Source organism: Equus asinus, chromosome 2 (genome assembly GCF_041296235.1).
Source record: "Equus asinus isolate D_3611 breed Donkey chromosome 2, EquAss-T2T_v2, whole genome shotgun sequence".
Classification (NCBI taxonomy): Eukaryota; Metazoa; Chordata; class Mammalia; order Perissodactyla; family Equidae; genus Equus; species Equus asinus.
The window spans coordinates 4,449,872-4,467,707 of record NC_091791.1 but is presented as its reverse complement, the minus strand read 5'-3'; positions in this window follow the sequence as shown (position 1 = coordinate 4,467,707).

Genomic DNA, 17,836 nt, shown 5'->3' with positions numbered 1-17,836 from the left:
ATTTTGAGACAGGACATGGTCACACTGCTGCACGAAGTAACAAAGGCAGGAGAAACAATGCCTGGTGAGATCAAGTTAGTCTATATTTCACACAATGATAAATACCTACAAGTCATGTTTATGTATAATGAATTACAATCCTTCCACATTTACCTTACTAACATTTTACAGGGGTTGTATTTTACTCCCAACTACCAATTATGTCATCATTCTGGCATTTACCTGGACATAATGATACACAGCCAACCCGTTCTTGTAACATAATTCATTGCTTAAAAGTGTTTGTGAAGTCACACGGCATTCTGCATACACATAATGGCTAGGATATTGCTATTAAATTTTACAGATTAAAGTTTAGTAAACCTTAAAAATCTTTGTTGGTTTCTGGGTATCTTATTAATCCTAAAGGAAAAGATGTTCAGTGATTTAAATGTCAATAAATGTGTAACCCTGTAAAAAGCAGACAATGTACAATCCATTATACAATGCCTCACCTCCCGTTTTAATGGAAGAGAGAGATTTGCTTTTTTTAACTGTTATAGGCAGGTCATTTAGACTTTCATTTCTGCCACAATATTATGCCATCTATTAAAATATGAAAATACACATATAAAACACGCTCACACACGCCTTCACACTCGTACCCTGGCGTTTTCCTTTCTTGACTCATTAAACTCAGTGAAGAAATCACAACTGCGCCATTGGTTTGCATGTATTCACTTTAATTTAGGTTAGAGAAAAAAAAAAAACAAGAATTCAGATCTTTTTATAAGCTTGTGAGGTCACCAAATTTAAATTAAACCTCCGCCTGTAAAGCACATTAATAAAAGTACTATACAGAGGGAAATTTAATATGAATGGTTAAAATGCATGGAATTCAGATTTTACTGTCAAATAGCTCAATTAAACAAATTGAATTTTTAAGCAACAAAGGGGAATTGAATCAAATTAGGAGCAGAGTGCGATCTGAAATGCGGACCTTTCTGAGGGAGGGTGCCGGCCCCTCCAGCAGCCAGTTCTCTTTATTTGCTCCTCAGCGGGTGGAGGAGGCTGGCGGGACTGCTGTACAAAAGGATAAAAATGTTCACCGTTGAAACACAGTTTTTGGCTCCCCATAAATCATCTGTCACTTCATCACAGCCCAGTAGATAATGAGCAATAAAGTTTTCACACTCAGGGAATGAGGACACAGACACAAGAAATACAGCTGAAGCTGTAAGTCTGGCTTTTCTGTAAATGGAAGGTGCTTTGTATAAGAAATGACCCTAAGATTTCCTCAAAGAAGAACACAGCACCAGTACTATAAACAATTTACTGCATTAAAAATTAAATCACATTTATTAGTAACTTTAATGACAACAGCATGTTGAGGTCGATACATGACATAAAGCGTGATGTTGATCCAGAAATAGCTCTGTGCTCAACATCAGCTGAAGCTCGCTGGCACAGGATGGTCTGCACAGTGAGTCACTACGATTTTTACTGGCATTATTTGAGATGTTTATGTGCATACAGTGCTCCCCATTTGGCATTTAAATAGTGCTATCTGTGATTCAAAAATAATTTTTTTCAGATGAGTTTCTTTATACTCCCCCCACCCTAAAAAAAATCAATGTGAAAAGAAAAAGAAGTCTGAATTATTGATTCCAGAATCACATGCTAGTATATTACACAAACGCGTCCCTAGCATTTGCAGATGTTCTAAAAGGTTTCACCACGATTACCCTGAATTGTTTCTGACTTTTATTCACCCATTTCTGCAACCTCCACGTGGGTGGGCTACATTATAACCAAAACCAACTGGACAGAGACTAAAACCAGAGAATACAGGGAAGAAAGGGAAAAAAACACCAGGCTCAGTGTCACACCAGTTGCCCTGAATAAAATGTTTCATAAAAAGCGCACATTGAAATGGGCACAGTGGAATCTGGGCCAGTAAGATGACCCACCAAAGCATAGCTTTCCTGCACTGGTTGCCATTGGTGGGGGAGGGCGCCGTGGGCTCCTGCCTCTGCTGGGCAGGAGTTGGCTGTGGGCACAGGAAGTGGGGCAGGGCCAGCCTGCCTTTTCTTAGGGGTTCTGCCCTCTCTCCGACTCCTGTTATGTGTGTCTGACAACAGCCTTAAGATTCTCTGGTGGATTCCCAGAGCCAGGCTTCCAGAGGCCAGGTGACATGGCTCAAGGAAGGATGCGAGATAAAGCTCAAAGCAGGCGCCCAGGATTTCTTGCTGCGCCGTCTCAGAGCCCTTGAGGCTCAGCTCCTCCATGAAGGGCATCCTTGCCTCCTGACAGCCCAGGGAGGGCCAGGCTGGGCACCTGGGGTGCCAGGTGAGCTCTGATTCCCAACTTCTGCTTTTCAGAGCTCAGCTCTGAGAATATAGACCCCGCAGGGTTTCACCTCCACCTCGCAGGAGGTGAACTTAAGGGATAAGTCTTTCAGATTTTCCTCCTCTCTTTAGTGGAAAGTGGCGCTATTTTGCTGCTCTTGGTCCATCCACACTGCCACTCACAGCCAGCCAGAGAACCAAGCAAAACCCTCCACTCCGATTTTGCAGTTTGAGGCGGTCCCAGTGCCAACCACTTGGTGATGGTTATGGAAGGACAGCTGGAAATAGGCACAAAGGACAAGAACTTTAGAACACCATCCAACCCTAAATCTAGAATTATCCTGCCTAATTTCACATCTATTCTATAAAAATTCCTCCATCCAATAGAACCTGCAAGTTTTAATTAATGTCTTTTGATCTTATTAATGTGGGTAAAAATATAATCAAACAACAAATTGCAGCAATTTGCAGTGGAAAGACATTAACTAATACTATATGCAACAGGAAAAAAATTACACTGATATGTAAATAAATGCAAATAAAGATCTCCTTACTGAATTTTGTGCCTAGTTTCCGAGAAAGGCAAGTCACTTAAAATCCTTATTTCTCAGTTGTGTTCGTTAAAATAATGCATGTTAATTATATTCCGACATTCATCTGACAAATAACTGATAAGTTACACAATGTAACTACTAATAATCCTTGCAGCCCATTTTATTATCTTATGAAATTAGAGATTGAGCATTGATTATGACTAATAGGGGATTTCATCCAATAAAGACAGCACATGAGGAGAAGTATATAAAAATTGGGTAGCTGGCTTTTGAATAGCTAAAAGGAGCTATGTTAAGTCATTAATTAGCAAAGACAAATACTCTGGGTGAAGACGGTAATAGTTGTACTTTTTTGGACCCGAGATGAATTATTTATTTCCATCCCAGCTGTACCATAGAGCGCAAGTAGAGTTTGTTTAGCAACAGTGGTAGAAATAGATTTGCTACAGGGCCAGCCTGGTAACACTGCTTGTTAAGACATGTTATTTGTAAGCAAATTTATATGAAAAGTATGCAATGTCTAATACTAAACTACTCCAGCCTCAGACTGAAGGGTGATTTTACAAACGTCCTGCGGCAGTCCATCATCCCTTCATTTTAATGTCTTTATTTTATGATTTTGTTGATGAAATACTACTTACCCAGTGCTCAAAATTCCTTTTAGGCTGCAGGCACTGGCTAGTTGACATGGCAAGCTATATTTTACGGCCATATATTTCAGCTCTCTCTGTCCAAGTTGGAGGACACAGTAGCCAAGATGGTTTTTCATCATAGAAATATATTTTCATATTTATTTATTGATTTGACTAATGTATCTATTTTTCAATTCACATGCTTATGTTTCAATCCATTAAAGTGATTCATGGTCAAATAATATGTTATTGCTAGTACAAAGAGGAGATAGAAACCAGTGCACATTTGCTGTAACACAAGAACAAAAATAATAAAAAAAAAAACATTGCATGATTAAATATAGTTTTAATCCCCAAAAGATCAAAATGAAAACGATGTTTTTAATTATTTCACAAAAACGCATAAAAGGTTTTTTTAGAAAAAAGTACGATGCAATTACCTATGAAATAAGTTTCCCAGTAATAAATATCTTGTGGATGTTTCTTAACAAGATTAAGGACTCAATATGGACTTAGCATAAGGCATGAAATTAACAACAAAATAAAAACTAAAAATAGCCTCAGTTATTCAGCAGGAGACTTGATGGTGAAGTTGACCAGCTCCGAGACGTAAGAACTTTGTCCCCCAAGTGCTTGGCTTGGAGCAACTCAGTGAGGTTAAAATGCTGAGATTCTAGATTCTCGGGACCAAGATAGCCAAATGCACCAGCTTTCCTAATGGGGAGCCATGCTGACCAGCTGCCTAATGCTAGGCAAGCCTTGAGACCTCCCATTTAGTTTGGCCCTAAAGGGACACTCTAACCGAAAAGATGGGTGAGAAAACTCGCCAGGGCTGCGGCTGCTTGGCGCCTGTCTCCTTGCAGTCTCACAACAAATTTCTTTCTCCTGCCATGTTTGTTTTAAGAACTCTTAGAGTTGCTAAATAATTAAAACACCTGTGCTTGTGTACACATTTGTGCATGTGCGTGTGTGTGTGTGTGTATGTGTTTGGAGAAAGAGTGTTTATTTCAGGACACATCATCTTGTTATGTAATTGTGCTTAAACGCAGAAGCTGCATGGGACACAGGCGCATGAAGAAATGTGAAGCCTAAACTAGCTCAGGACGTCACTTGGACTCTGGGAGCAACAGTAAGCATCAGCGCCCGGAATGATCAACCACAGCGGACATTAATCCATCACGGAAACAGAAAACTGACAATAAAATGGGATGAAAGCTCACCCGACTCTGCCAGGGAGCATGGAGGGAGCAATTTACACAGAAAGGCACCTACATGTAGAAGTAGGTCTTAAAGGGGAAGTAGGACTTTACAAAGGAGTGGGGACCATCCCTCCAGGCAGGGAATACGTGGTCGTGACGGTCCCAGCTCTCTGTGGAGGGTGTGACATCCACCATGACCCAGCGAGCGCAGGGTCAGTAGATGAGGCCAAGACCAAGTTAGTGAACTCCCTAAGTCCATTTTCAAAGGATGTCTGTTTTCATGTACCATGTGCCAGATATTGTGCTTAGGAGCTGGGGTGTTCACCTCCTTTCTTTCCTAAATATTTTCTATGGATCTGGCCCAGCCATAGCTGCCTTTCAAAGAAATCTGGAAATAACGAAATTATCACAGATGGCGTGGAGAATGGCTTTATCTCGTTACCATCATCATATGGGGTTGCCTCTGATCTTGTATCTGATCTTTTGCCCGGCCTGACCCAGGAGGGGTCTTAAAGCCCAGAAGCATGGACCTTCCTGTTGGCGGCCTGCCGCAGTCTCAGGGCACACCCTGCCCCTAAAACTGAGGGTAGGGCGGCGAAGTGATGTCTCACGGCAAGCTAACACCTTCCTCCAGAAAGACTGTATGTGGAGGGAGAGAAATCGTTGAGCCTAGATCCACTGCCCTTTGGGGTTTGTGCATGACAGAACTAGAAAATATTCGAAAGATTTAGACAGGAATTCGGGAGATGCCTGGAACATTCCCTGCAGAGCCAGCCCTCTACTCTGGTCTTCTGTGGAGCTCAGGAAGCATCTTTCTGCTCATTGATCCTTTCAGGTGTGTCTCTTCACTGGGAGCTGAAGGAGGGGGGCTGAGCACTGGACAGAGAAGACGTTCGCCAAATTTTTGCTAAATTAATGAATGAGGAGCCCATTCCCTGGAACTTATCCAAGAATCTAGATTGCAGAGGTCTAAGAATGAGCAAACAGAAGAAAAGTAGAAATCCCTCACAATCTCACCACCATTTAAACATTTTGGTGCATTTCCTTCCTACCTTTTTCCATGAGAACTCATACTTTTTAAATTAAACTTTGGATCAAACCATTCAGACTGTTTTATTGCCTGCATTTTACACTAAATATTTTATACTAAATAGTTTTCTACTATTTTCCACAACAATTTTGAATGGTTGTCTACTATTTTATGGTGTGAATGTACCATGAACATACAGCCTATAACACTCTTTTTTCCTATCATCAAAGATACCGCAATAAAAATCTTTGAAGCCAAGTCTCTATTAACATCCCTAATTATTTCCGTAGGATAAAACAGAGCGGAATTTACAATGCTCTGAAATCTTTAAGCGGACAGTCTGCATCATAACCCTTACTTTAGCTGGGCACATTTTCCCACACCCTCCCAACGTCAGATATTATCATTGAAAAATTTTTATGAGTCTTCAAAACCCAGTGTGTTTCTTACACTTACACTATATCTCAGTGTGGACTGGCCACATTTCAAGGGCTCGCTGGCCACATGTGGCTGGTGGCCACTGTATTGGTCACAATGGCCATAGAGTCAGGCCAATCTGAACGTCAATCCCAGCTCCAGCACTCGTTCACCGGGCAACTTTGGGCAAGGTTCTTTACCGCTTCACATCTGTCTCCGTACCTATAAAATGTGCACAATAAGATTTTCTACCTCCTAAGATTGTTGTGAAGATGAAATTAGATCCCGACACAGGCCAATTACTTAATAAATGATAATTATTAGTATTAGCAATTTAGGATGAAAATCATATGCAGCCTATTAATTAAAAGTGCATGAAGCTAAAAAAAGTTTTATAACCAAAAATTTATATATGCAATTTTATAAGTAAAACAATATTTCATTTTTATTTGTATTTCATTACTAGTCAAGTTTAGAGATTTTATGCTTGTTGGTCATTTATATTTCTTCTCTTTTATTACCATTTTAAATCTTCTGCATATTTTCTTTCTAAAATTTTTTTAACTTAATATTTATTAGTTTTTTGTTCGTTTTTTTGACCACAGAGGAGCACAAAGAAGAAAATTAAATTTGTTCATAGTCTCACTCCAATAATGTCTGTTGTCATTTCTTTTTAGAAAATGCATGGAAAAGAACAGAAAATTCAACAGCATGCCTCCTTTTCTCTCCCCATGACCACCCTTAGTTCCTCTCCTCAAATACTGTTGTGGAAAATAGTGTTCTTTGATTCCTACCATACGTACCCTACACTCGTTCTTATACACAGACCCACACACACACTCACACGTACAGTTGTTTACCTTGCTTTCATATTTAATAGCATAGATTAGAGATTTCCCCATACAATTCCAAACCATATCCTTGTTCCTGACTGCCCAGTACTCCACCATATAGAGGTGCCATAACTTATCTAACCAGTCCCCAGGGCTAGACACATTGATTATCTTTATTTGAGTTTTGTTATTTTAACAGCACCAGAATGAAAATATCTGTGTGTGTGTGTGTGCGCGCGCGCGTGTGTGTATGTAGAGAGAGAGAGAAAGACAGAAACGAATGGGAGAGAGACAGAGAGAGAGAAAGAGTGCTTTGTGAGTATAAGGATCAATTCCTCACAGTGAGGATTTCTGGTTTATATTTTCCTTAGTGATTTGAAGAATTCTTTATACCTTAGAGATGTTAACCCTTGAACTCTCATGTAAGTTGCAAAATTTTTCATAATTTGTTGCATTGTGATTTTTTTAGCTTGCAAGTACATTTTCATAAATTCAAATCCATTTGCTTTTCTTTCTCAGTTTCTACATTGGATGCTGTACTTACAAAAGCCTTTGCCACAGAAAGATAAGATAAACTTTTCATAGATTTTTTCTGGTACTAATATAGATCCATTCCTAAGCTTAAAGTATTAATCTTTCTGGCACTTATTTCTCGTCTAATTGTAAAGTAGGGATCTAACTTTTCTTTTTCCAAATGCTTAACTAGTTGCCCCAAACTATTTACTGAATAATCCATCTTTTTCTTACTGCCCTAAAATGTCATCTTTGTTGCATCTAAATTATTTATGTCTCTTTCTGAAATTTCTCCTCTGTTTTATCGATCCATTTACCCCTGCACCAAGAGCACATTGTTCTAATCACTCTAGTATTTTAATATCGAATAGGTCAAGTCCTCTCTCATTATTCTTATTTTTCAAAATTTCCTTGGCTCTTCTCAGCCATTTATTTTTCCAGATGAACTTTAACAACATTTTGTTAAGTTCCACCCCAAATCCCACTGGGACTAGAATTGGATATTCATTGAATTTGTAGATGAATTAGGCGAAAGTTGACATCTGCACCACTAAATCTTCTCACGCGGGAACATTATTCTTTGTATTCATTTAAGTCTTTTTTTTTTCTGTCCCTTGGCAAAGTTTTATAACTTTTAATACTCTTCCAGGACATTGTGTAATTTTATTCAGACTTATTTTATATTTCTGCTGCTATTGTAAGTAAAATATTTTTGCCTGGAATGTATGTTTTTGGTTGTTTTGTGTTACATAAAAATCTACTGATTTATGCACATGAGTTAAACTTGTTTTACTTAAAATTGTTAAATATTAGCTAAAAATTAGCTAAAATTGTCTTAATAGTTCTAATGTGTTTTCCATTGATTCCTCTAAGCTTCACAAAGAGACAGTTAGAGCAACTGCAAACAATGCTAATTTTATCTCCTCCATTGCAGCGCCATTTTTTAATATTTCTTTTTACTAAAACTTACAAAATAGCCTTTTGAAATATGTATCATAGTGACCATCCTGTGTTGTTCCTAACTGCGGGTGGTGTGATACAGCTAATGAGACCTGGAAGGCAGAGAGCTCATGCTATTATACAAATATCGTCTCCGTGTTCAAGAAAGCTCCTTGTTGTTATTATTAAGAACCGACGTTAAATTTTATCAAATAACTTGTCTGCGTCAAACAAGATAATCACACAAGATAAGCACACAAGATAATCATGCGTGCTTTTTCCTATGTCCTATAGATGTGATAGATACTAATAGACTTCTTTGTGATGATTCACTCTTGCCTACAGTGAACGCAATGAAGTCACAACAGATCATTCTCGAAAGTTTGAATTTGAACTCAGAAAAATCCAGGTTCGAGTCTCAGCTCTACCACTTCCGGATTATGTGATAATGAGCAACTTACTTGACCTCTTCAAGCCCTCGAATCTTCATCCTCTTAAAAGGCTGTCACTGAGGATTAAATGAGATTAGGTACACAAAGCACTCCAGAAGTACACATTCAGCAACTGCTAGAGTTAACCATCACTTTTGAATACCCTGTTCCTCTCAGTTTGGTAATATTTTACCTTGGATTTTCACATCTATTTTCAGAGGTAAAATTGATTTATAGCTTTCTTTGTATATCTTTCTCAAACTTTGATGCCAAGAATCTTCTAATTCTATAAAATGAATTGAAAAGCTTTCTTCCTTTTCTATGCTGAGAAATAGTTTATAGAGTAGAAATTAATTGTAGCTTGAAAGATGGAAAGAAGCGGAAATCACATTTGAAACCATTGGTGATTATTATATTTTTGGGTGATAGAGGGTAAATAGTTTTGTTTTTAGTTTTACGTGGTGAAATGACCCATTCAGGTGTTTCTTTCTCTTCTACTCCAAATTAGCTTTAATCATATTTATTCCTAGAAACTCATCACCTAATCAAGATTATTAAAGATATTTAGACATATTTCATATCATCTCTGTGTCTGGTTATATATGCTCCCTCAACCCAACATTGTGTATTCAGAAAGGGTTTTCTTAATGTTGTTTTGATCATACAAAATAAGCTTTTTTTAATCTTTTCAAAGAATCAGCACTCAATTTTATTCATCAATCATATTGTTTAACATTTTTGTAATATTCTAATAGATGATTTCATCCTTACCCGTTCTTTTCTCCCACTATTCTCAGGGAAATTTATGCTATTTTTTGTCTTCTTGAGTAGAATAGTTTATCTTCTTTGTTATTGTGTTAATATTAAAAACAATAACAGCTATAAATTTGCATATTGATACAGCTATGGCCATATCCTGGGCGGCTTCAAGTGTACCTTTCTCATATCATCTATTTCAATAAATTGAATTTTGTTTCTTCTTGGCCTGTTTTTAATGACCTCTCTTTTTCATACTCAGCAAAAGATTTTTAATTTCAAAGTAGCTGTTTCGTTTTTATAATTTATTTAAACTGTTATTATTTCTTTCTAGTTTTATTGCATTGTCATGAAAGACTGTGTCCACAGTAAAATATTCCTTTTTTGGGGAATATATTGGTGTTTTCTTTTGAAATATGTGATACATTTTTTCAATGTTCACAGGCATTTAAAAATAATATATATTCTCCATAGGGTACAAAGTTTAATATGTATTAGTTATATTATTAATATTTTATATACTAATTATGTTATTTAAATTTCGTATCTTGTATTTTTATTTGATGTAAAAGTCTCCTCCTCCCCCTCCTCCTTCTCCTCCCCTTCCTCCTCCCCCGCTTCCTCTTCCTCTTTGTCTTGTCTTCATATGGCCATCTTCTTGTGAGGACACTTGCCATATTGGATTAGGGGCCCACTCTACTCCAGTACAACCTTATCTTAACTACTTACATCTGCAAAGATCCTATTTCTAAATAAGGTCACATTCCAAGTTACTGGGGGTTAGGGCTTCAACATACCTTTTTGGGTTGTTATGGGCTGAATCTTTAAACTCAACCCATAACATCCATCATCTTGCTGTACCCTGGAACCTAGTAAGCACTCAAAAACTACTTATGAACAAATGAATTTGAAAGGGGGACAAAAGAATTCATGCCTGGGCTCAAATCTCCTCTAGATTATGATGGGATCCTCCCTCTAGCCTCCTGCAGTAGTGCACAGGTGGATGGGCATTAATGACACATGAGCTCATGAGCTACGCAGAGCCTGTGGTTAAGCACATCAGCTGTGGACCCGGCTGTCATTGATGTGAGAAAGTTCAAGCAAAGTTTCCGCGTCTACTTGACAGATTCAAACAGCTCCAAGGGTGGGGTGGGCTGTGTCACCTCACTGAGCCATCCAAACATCTCTTATCCACAAATTACTGGCCTGTAACTTTATTGCAGGCTCTCCAGATACCTGGACGCCATTGGTGCCTCCTCCACTGCCCCCTCTCTTAGGCAGTTTCTCCCTAGAAAGTTCATATTAAGGCTTCACCAGACAATCTTTCAAGAGCTGGAAAAGCTGAGTTACAAAAATGGAGATGACCCTGGTTCCTTGGCATGTGCACGGTTAGATTTAATGTTGATTCCAGAATCTATTTCAAATCCTGACCGTGCTTTACCCACTTCTTTTTTCTTAGAAATATCAAAGCTCTTACAAAGAATGAAACACTAATTTTTAATTAAGTCTATTTAACTTAAAGTGGTTGAGACATGCAGGCTATGGATGATCAAAATTGCCCCAGACTCATCTCTTAATAAACGGTGAGAATCAACCCCTTAAAAATGTTACTCAGTCAGAAGCAACACAAATCAGTTATTGATGTTCATGAAGATAAATAAACAGAAATTCATTATTTGAATAAGAATATCTAAAACGTGATAGATGTCACTAAAGAGGCTTTAGAAAATGTTTTGGTCTAAAATATTTAGATGAAAAATGTATACAAGGCCTCAAAAGAGATAACGATGTATTGATTAAAGAACGCACAACCAGCACAAATATAAGAAAGGACTCATAGCTTTTTCCAGAAAACGCAAGAGTGTCTAGAAAAAGATCCCAAGGCACTAAAAAGAAACAAAAACCAGATGTTCTGCTCAGGGCTGACCCTAAACTGAGTAGCCGTAGGAGGGAAAGAGCCACAGTTGAGGGCCATCGGCAGTAGTTTCAGGTGAGCCTCGGATAAATTTCACCCAGGCAACCTTTCACTTCCAGCAAAGCAGAAGGAAAAGTATTTATTACTTTAGCTATAAAGCCACTGAAAAAAACTCTTGGAAATCTACAGTCACAATCCAACCATCTCTATTTCTGTTTCAGCAGAAGTTATTTCTGTCTGAGCGATCGGGTACGAAAATTCTTGGGGAAAAGTCCTGCCCCTCGCACAACTCCCTCCTACCTGTCTACCATCTGGTGCAAACCCAGATGTGCACTCTGATCCTCTGGAAGCGCGAGAGCAAATTGGGCAGAATCTCACCACTGTTTGTATGTAGGAGATTGGTCCCCTCAGGTGGTCAGTGGTACAAACCCCACTATAAGGAGAGGTGAGTCCCCCGGCTGAGCTGGCCGAACCACCTTCCCCAGGCAAAGGGGCGTCATAGGAGGCAGCGTTTGCCCAAGGGCTGCGGCTGGCGCTGGGACAGCAGAGGGGAGAGGGGTATCTGATTCTTCATCACCTCTTCCTCCAGCTTCCCGATATCTCTCTGGTTATTACGTCAGAGAGGGCTAAAGAGGTCCCTCAAATAAAGAAGGTCTGCCAGTTCAGCATTAGAATGCACTTATTTTCTAGTTCTCACTGTTATTATGCGAAGCGGGCAGATATAATGACTCTCACCTACTCGTAGGCACAGTCTGAGCTGCTTTGCTTGAGAGCTGAAATGGGAAACTACACAATTATAGAGAACATTTTTCAACTCAGGGCGGAATAAGTGAAGACCCGGCATGGGATGCGCTTTAATTAGCAGAGACAGCACCGACACCAGCGGCTCCACACCCAGGTCCTTCTCCCTGTGGTTTTGTCCACGACACAGGGAAGGCAAGTGGGAGCTGGGTTGTGGTTTCACAGAGTCAGTGTGAACGGACAGCAGGAACGTGTTTGAAGTCAGGCCTGTTTCACTTATCACTCTATGTGCCCATCTTTCTCATAAAGAATAGCAGCAATTGTGTTCATTAAATTGTCCCAATTAGATTAAAAGTATACTCGGGTTTCGCATGTTTTAAATGTTTGCTCTGTACAGAACTTCTTTTAAAAAATCATTCCAATGATGTTAAACGGAAGGATGTTAAGTCATGACCCTTAATATGCAGGGGAGGATGGATTTGGAAGGACCAAAAATCCATGGGAAATCATCATCTTCTGTCTGGATCTGCCCAGTTGAGCGCATGCTTCCTGCCTCGAACCCATGTTGAAAGTGTTTGTGTGTTAGTGTCCTGGGGCTGCCACGACAAAATACCACAAACTGAGTGGCTTAAAACAGCAGAAACTCACTCTCTCACATTCTGGAAGCCAGAAGTCTAAAATCAAGGTGTTGACGAGATTGGTTCCTTCTGGAGCTCCAGGGGAGAATCTGTTCTGTGCCTCTTTCTTAGCTTCTCAGGGTTGCTGGCAGTTCTTGGCGTCCCTTATAGATGCATCACTTCCATCTCTGCCTTCATCTTTGCATGACATTTTCCCCTGTGTGTCTCCCTGTGTGTCTGATACCAATAACATTGGATTAGGTGTCCACGCTACTCCATTATGATCTCATCTTTAATAATTACATCGAAATGACACTATTTCCAAATAAGGTCACATTCTGAGGTTCCAGGAAGGACCTGAAATTTGGGGGGACATTTTCCAATCCAGTACATAAGGGATTTGACCTTGATTTTTAATGTGCTACTCTCAGTGTGCCCAGCCCAGCACCCCAAGCAGAGTGAACAGCCCAGAATTATGTGTTGGTGATTAATTTCACCCGACCCTATCTTGTCCCTGCTCAGGGCTGGGGATATCAATCTCCCCCAGCACAGAAGACACGTGGGTGTGGCTAATTGATGAGCTTTAACAGATACTCAATGACCATTTAAGTTGCCAGAAATCACATATAAACGACAGCAAAGGCTGGAAGGTTTTGCAGGGAGAGCCTTGTATCAGTCTGTGCCTCAGAAAGAGTTAAATTCAAAAAGCAAAGGCTACAGAGTCAGTGAAGCCACAAACGCTGAGGGAACTGCACAGCGTTCAGCCCTGGCAGGATCCCTTCCGAGCACATTGCGGGCAAATGCTGGCAAAGAAAGGACCCCCAAATGAGCCAGGAAGTCTTCCACTCCATCATGAAGAATTGTTCTCTGGAGCGGGTACCAGTGGGGACGTGTTTGAAACACTTACCATATGTGCCTGAGAAGGGTCTAATTTGTCCATCTTGAAATTTTGCCTTTCTTTTGAAAGGATAGTTAATTTAAAGTAATTTGTTTCACAGGTGAAGCCTTTTTTTGAGTGTTTCATATATCACCCTTGGTTGCCTGAACAATTAGAAATTGTCACCAAAGAAAAATGTCGCAGTTCATGTAAATAACTGTTTACCTAAAGGAATGGGAATCCACCAGAGTCAGCACACTTTAATGAGGCATGACAATGGAGAGAAAGCCAGGGCTCGGCTGCATCTGCTAAAGCTGACATTGCTTATGGTAAAAATTGGCCAAAACAACTATTATTTGTTTTTTTCTTGTCAGAAATAATGTAGCTTGAAAATTTTCAACAGGCAACATGAGTCCGGACCATTTGTTACTTCTAATGGCCTAATTGTTCTCCTGGCAGATATAAAAAATTGGGGCACTTATGTCATTTACCTAAATTTCTAATTAATGCAATGGCAAAAGAGAAATTGGAGCAGCAGAAAAAGAAAGAAAAGTTGAAACATGCCTCTGTGAGTATTTGCTTAGCCTGTCTGTGTTAACTCTCCCACCAGTTCCCCACAGCAGACATTTGTGATCACCAAATACTGTTTGTTTCAACAGGAGGAGGGAAAGATACAGGTCATTTGCTCAGATCCTCAAGAAACAGGGCTCTGCTCTCTTAACAACCAAGAAAAAGTCCCCTTGAAAAGAAAGGTGAGTTACATCAAGCTGGCATTTCCTGAAGACATTCACTGGTACCCGGCACTAAGTAAAAGACACTCGGCCCCTGCCAGGTCGACTGCTAAACAGATCCTAACTCACAAATCTGTAGTGAGGTCACTCACGTTAAGACTTGAACATACAATGAATCACTTGATATTTGAAAATTCCTGGAATCGTGCATGGCTGTAAAACAATCCTCCTATTATTGAAGTCTCAACGTTCTGTCTCCTGGACTCTTGGTGATGTTTCCCTTATGGTTCAAAATAATTCCTCCTCAAACAGAGGTAAAGACACATTCCAGAAACTTAACTATGGCCGATGTTAATGAAGCTGTGATAATGCGAAACATTTCCCACTCTGGGTTCAATAGAACAATAATTACATGAGATGCTTGGTGGGGAGAAAAAATCAAGTAATTTGGGAACGTATACTCCTTTTCCTTTAGACACAGTGCCCATTAGAATATTGAAGGTTCTGAGAATTCTACAGTAAAAAACCTCTTTCAAGGTATTTGACTCATCATTTTCCAAATGTATTTGATCTTACAATCCTTGTTTTCACATGAAAAAAAAATGTATCTTGCGGGCAAAAAGATCTGTGGAGCCTAACCCTGCTCTGGAGGTCCTTACTAACTTCTGAAGCTATCTAATCTAGTGATATCACCAATAATTGGGGTAGGAGAGATGAAGCACATAGAACGCCTAGCAGGCAGGCTGGACCATAGGAAGCAGCTAATAAACAGTAGTTGGTTAGTGCAGGAAGAAGGGGGGAAATTCTTCATGTTGAAGTAAACAAACGCCTTCTGAGACTTTCCTCCACAGCTTCTAGAATCAGAAGCCTTGACTTTGGACTTCTGACCTCCAGAACTGTGAGACAAGAAATTCCTGTTGTTCTAAGCCACTCAATCTGTGGTACTTCGTTAAGGCAGTCCCAGGAAGCTGACACAGGCATGAGGATAGGGGCAAGTTTCTGAGAACAACCATCAAGTCCCCCCCTTCAAACTATCTTTCCTCCAGACTACACACTCCTGACTCCCATAACGGTTCTGTGTATGGCAAGGTTTCCCGATCTTTCAAAAGTGGTCAATGTCCTCTGTGTATCTTCCAGCTTAAGAGAGTCCTTTCGCAAACGTGGCATCCCACACTAAGCTTCCATATGATGGAGCCAATCCAGTGGACAGTGGTTTTTACTCTCTAGATACAAATATTTAATTATCCTGGAGCTGGTGTATTTTGAATCATGATCAATCAGATTCTCAAGATAGCCTTCACAGGAAGCACTGTGACATCACATAGCCTTCGCTGCATCTTCGCTTTCTCTCTTCTCCTTCTCCAGCTGATGGCAGCCATTTCCATGATTTTAAACACCATCTGTGTGCTCGTGACTCCCACATTTTGCTTCCAGTCTACACTTACCTTTTATTTGAGATCTCTACTTGAATATCTCAACTTAAATTTTACAGGTGGCCATTTGCCCACACTCCCTGCTTCTACCCCAGTTTTCCCCACATCGGGGGGAACACTATCCACCCAGTTTCTCACACTGAAAACCAAGGAGTCTTCTTTGATAGCCTCCTGGCACTCAGTTGCTCAGATCCAATTCATCAGCACAAGCTGTGGGTTCTCCCACCAACACACATCATGACTGGATCCAGCTCTCATGTCCACTGCCCACACTCTGGTCTCAGCCACCATCAACTCTCTCCTGAACTCCTACAATAACCTCCTACTTGCTCTCCTTACCTGACTCTTGGCTCCCTCCTATCCATTCTCCAGAGAGCAAGCAGAGGATGCTAAATGAGCAAACAAGATTATAACATTTCTTTGCATGAAACCCGTCCAAGGAATCATAGCAAAGTTAAAACCCCAACTCAAGAAGATAATCTTGGTGACTCCACATCATCCATCACCTTCTTTCTTCTCTAGTCCCTTCTCAACCACTACCCTCCACTCTCCTGCATGCTGGCTTCATGAACCTTATTTTCACAACAAGCTTCTTCCAGCTTTAGAGTCACTGGTCCAGCTGTCCTTCTTACTGAGGAACCTCCTATCTCCACTTCCCTCTCCCTTCCTTTCACCAGCTAATGCCTGCTCATACTTTGAGTCTCTCTGGTTCCTATTCTTGCTATTACACGTATCGCATGGTCATCTCATACAGAAATCAGAATATTTCCCTTAAATCATCACTTTGAAGATTCTTAATACATGTTGATAAATTGCTCTCTAGAAAGGAGAAGTCAATTCATAGTTTGGGTGATAGGGTAGGACCCTGCCCAAATCCTCATGCCTGTGTCAGCTTCCTGGAGCTTCCATAACAAAGTACCACAAACTGGGTGGCGTAGAACAACACGAATTTATTGTTTCACAGTTCTGGAGAAAAGAAGTCCGAAATCAATGCGTTGGCATAGCTATGCTCTCCCTGACATCTCCAGGAGAGAATTCTTCCTTGCCTCTTCCAGCTGCTAGTGTTTGGTGGCAATCCTTGGAATTCCTTGGCTTGTAGCTGCATCACTCCCATCACATGGTCATCTTTTCCCTGTGTGTTTTCATATCATCTTCCCCCTGTGCACGTCTGTCTGTGTCCAAATTTCCCTTTTTCGTATATTGCATTAGAGCCCACCCTAACCACTTCATTTTCACTTGATTACCTGTGGAAAGACCCTATCTCCAAATAAGGTCGAATTCTGAGGTACGGGGGGTTGGGACTTCAACACGTCTTTTTGGGAGGACACAATTCAAGCCAAAACAATGCCCTGGCCAGCCCCCTATATTATTATATCTACAAAGTATATCAACCTGGCCATTTCTCATTGCTTTCATTTCCATCTCTATATTCAGTGGTGAATTAGCACACCTGTTCATGTTACTTGACGACTTGCACTTCTCTTGTGAATTTCCAGTTTATGCCTTCACTTCATTCAGTCCTGACAGAAATTCTGCCAAGCGTTTAATTCACCTCTTCTGCCTCCCACACACCGGAGGAGTTTTGATGCCCAATTAGCATAAGGAATTAAGAAGTCTGCATTCCTTCCTTTGGTCACCGATGGGGTACACACTCTAGAAGCATGAAAGTGAGTAACTTGCTTCTCAACAGGAAGACTGGATCTATTGTCACATTGGATTGTCAATAGCTAAAATTCAATTACTGAACCCCCAGTGAAAATTCTAGAAAAGAATATTTCTCATTTGTTAAGTGAAAAATACCCAAAAACCCTTCTGTGTGACTCATTTCTACCTATAATGGCCTCAATTATCACAAACTACCCTAGCAGTGCCTATTTTTAACAGCCTTTTT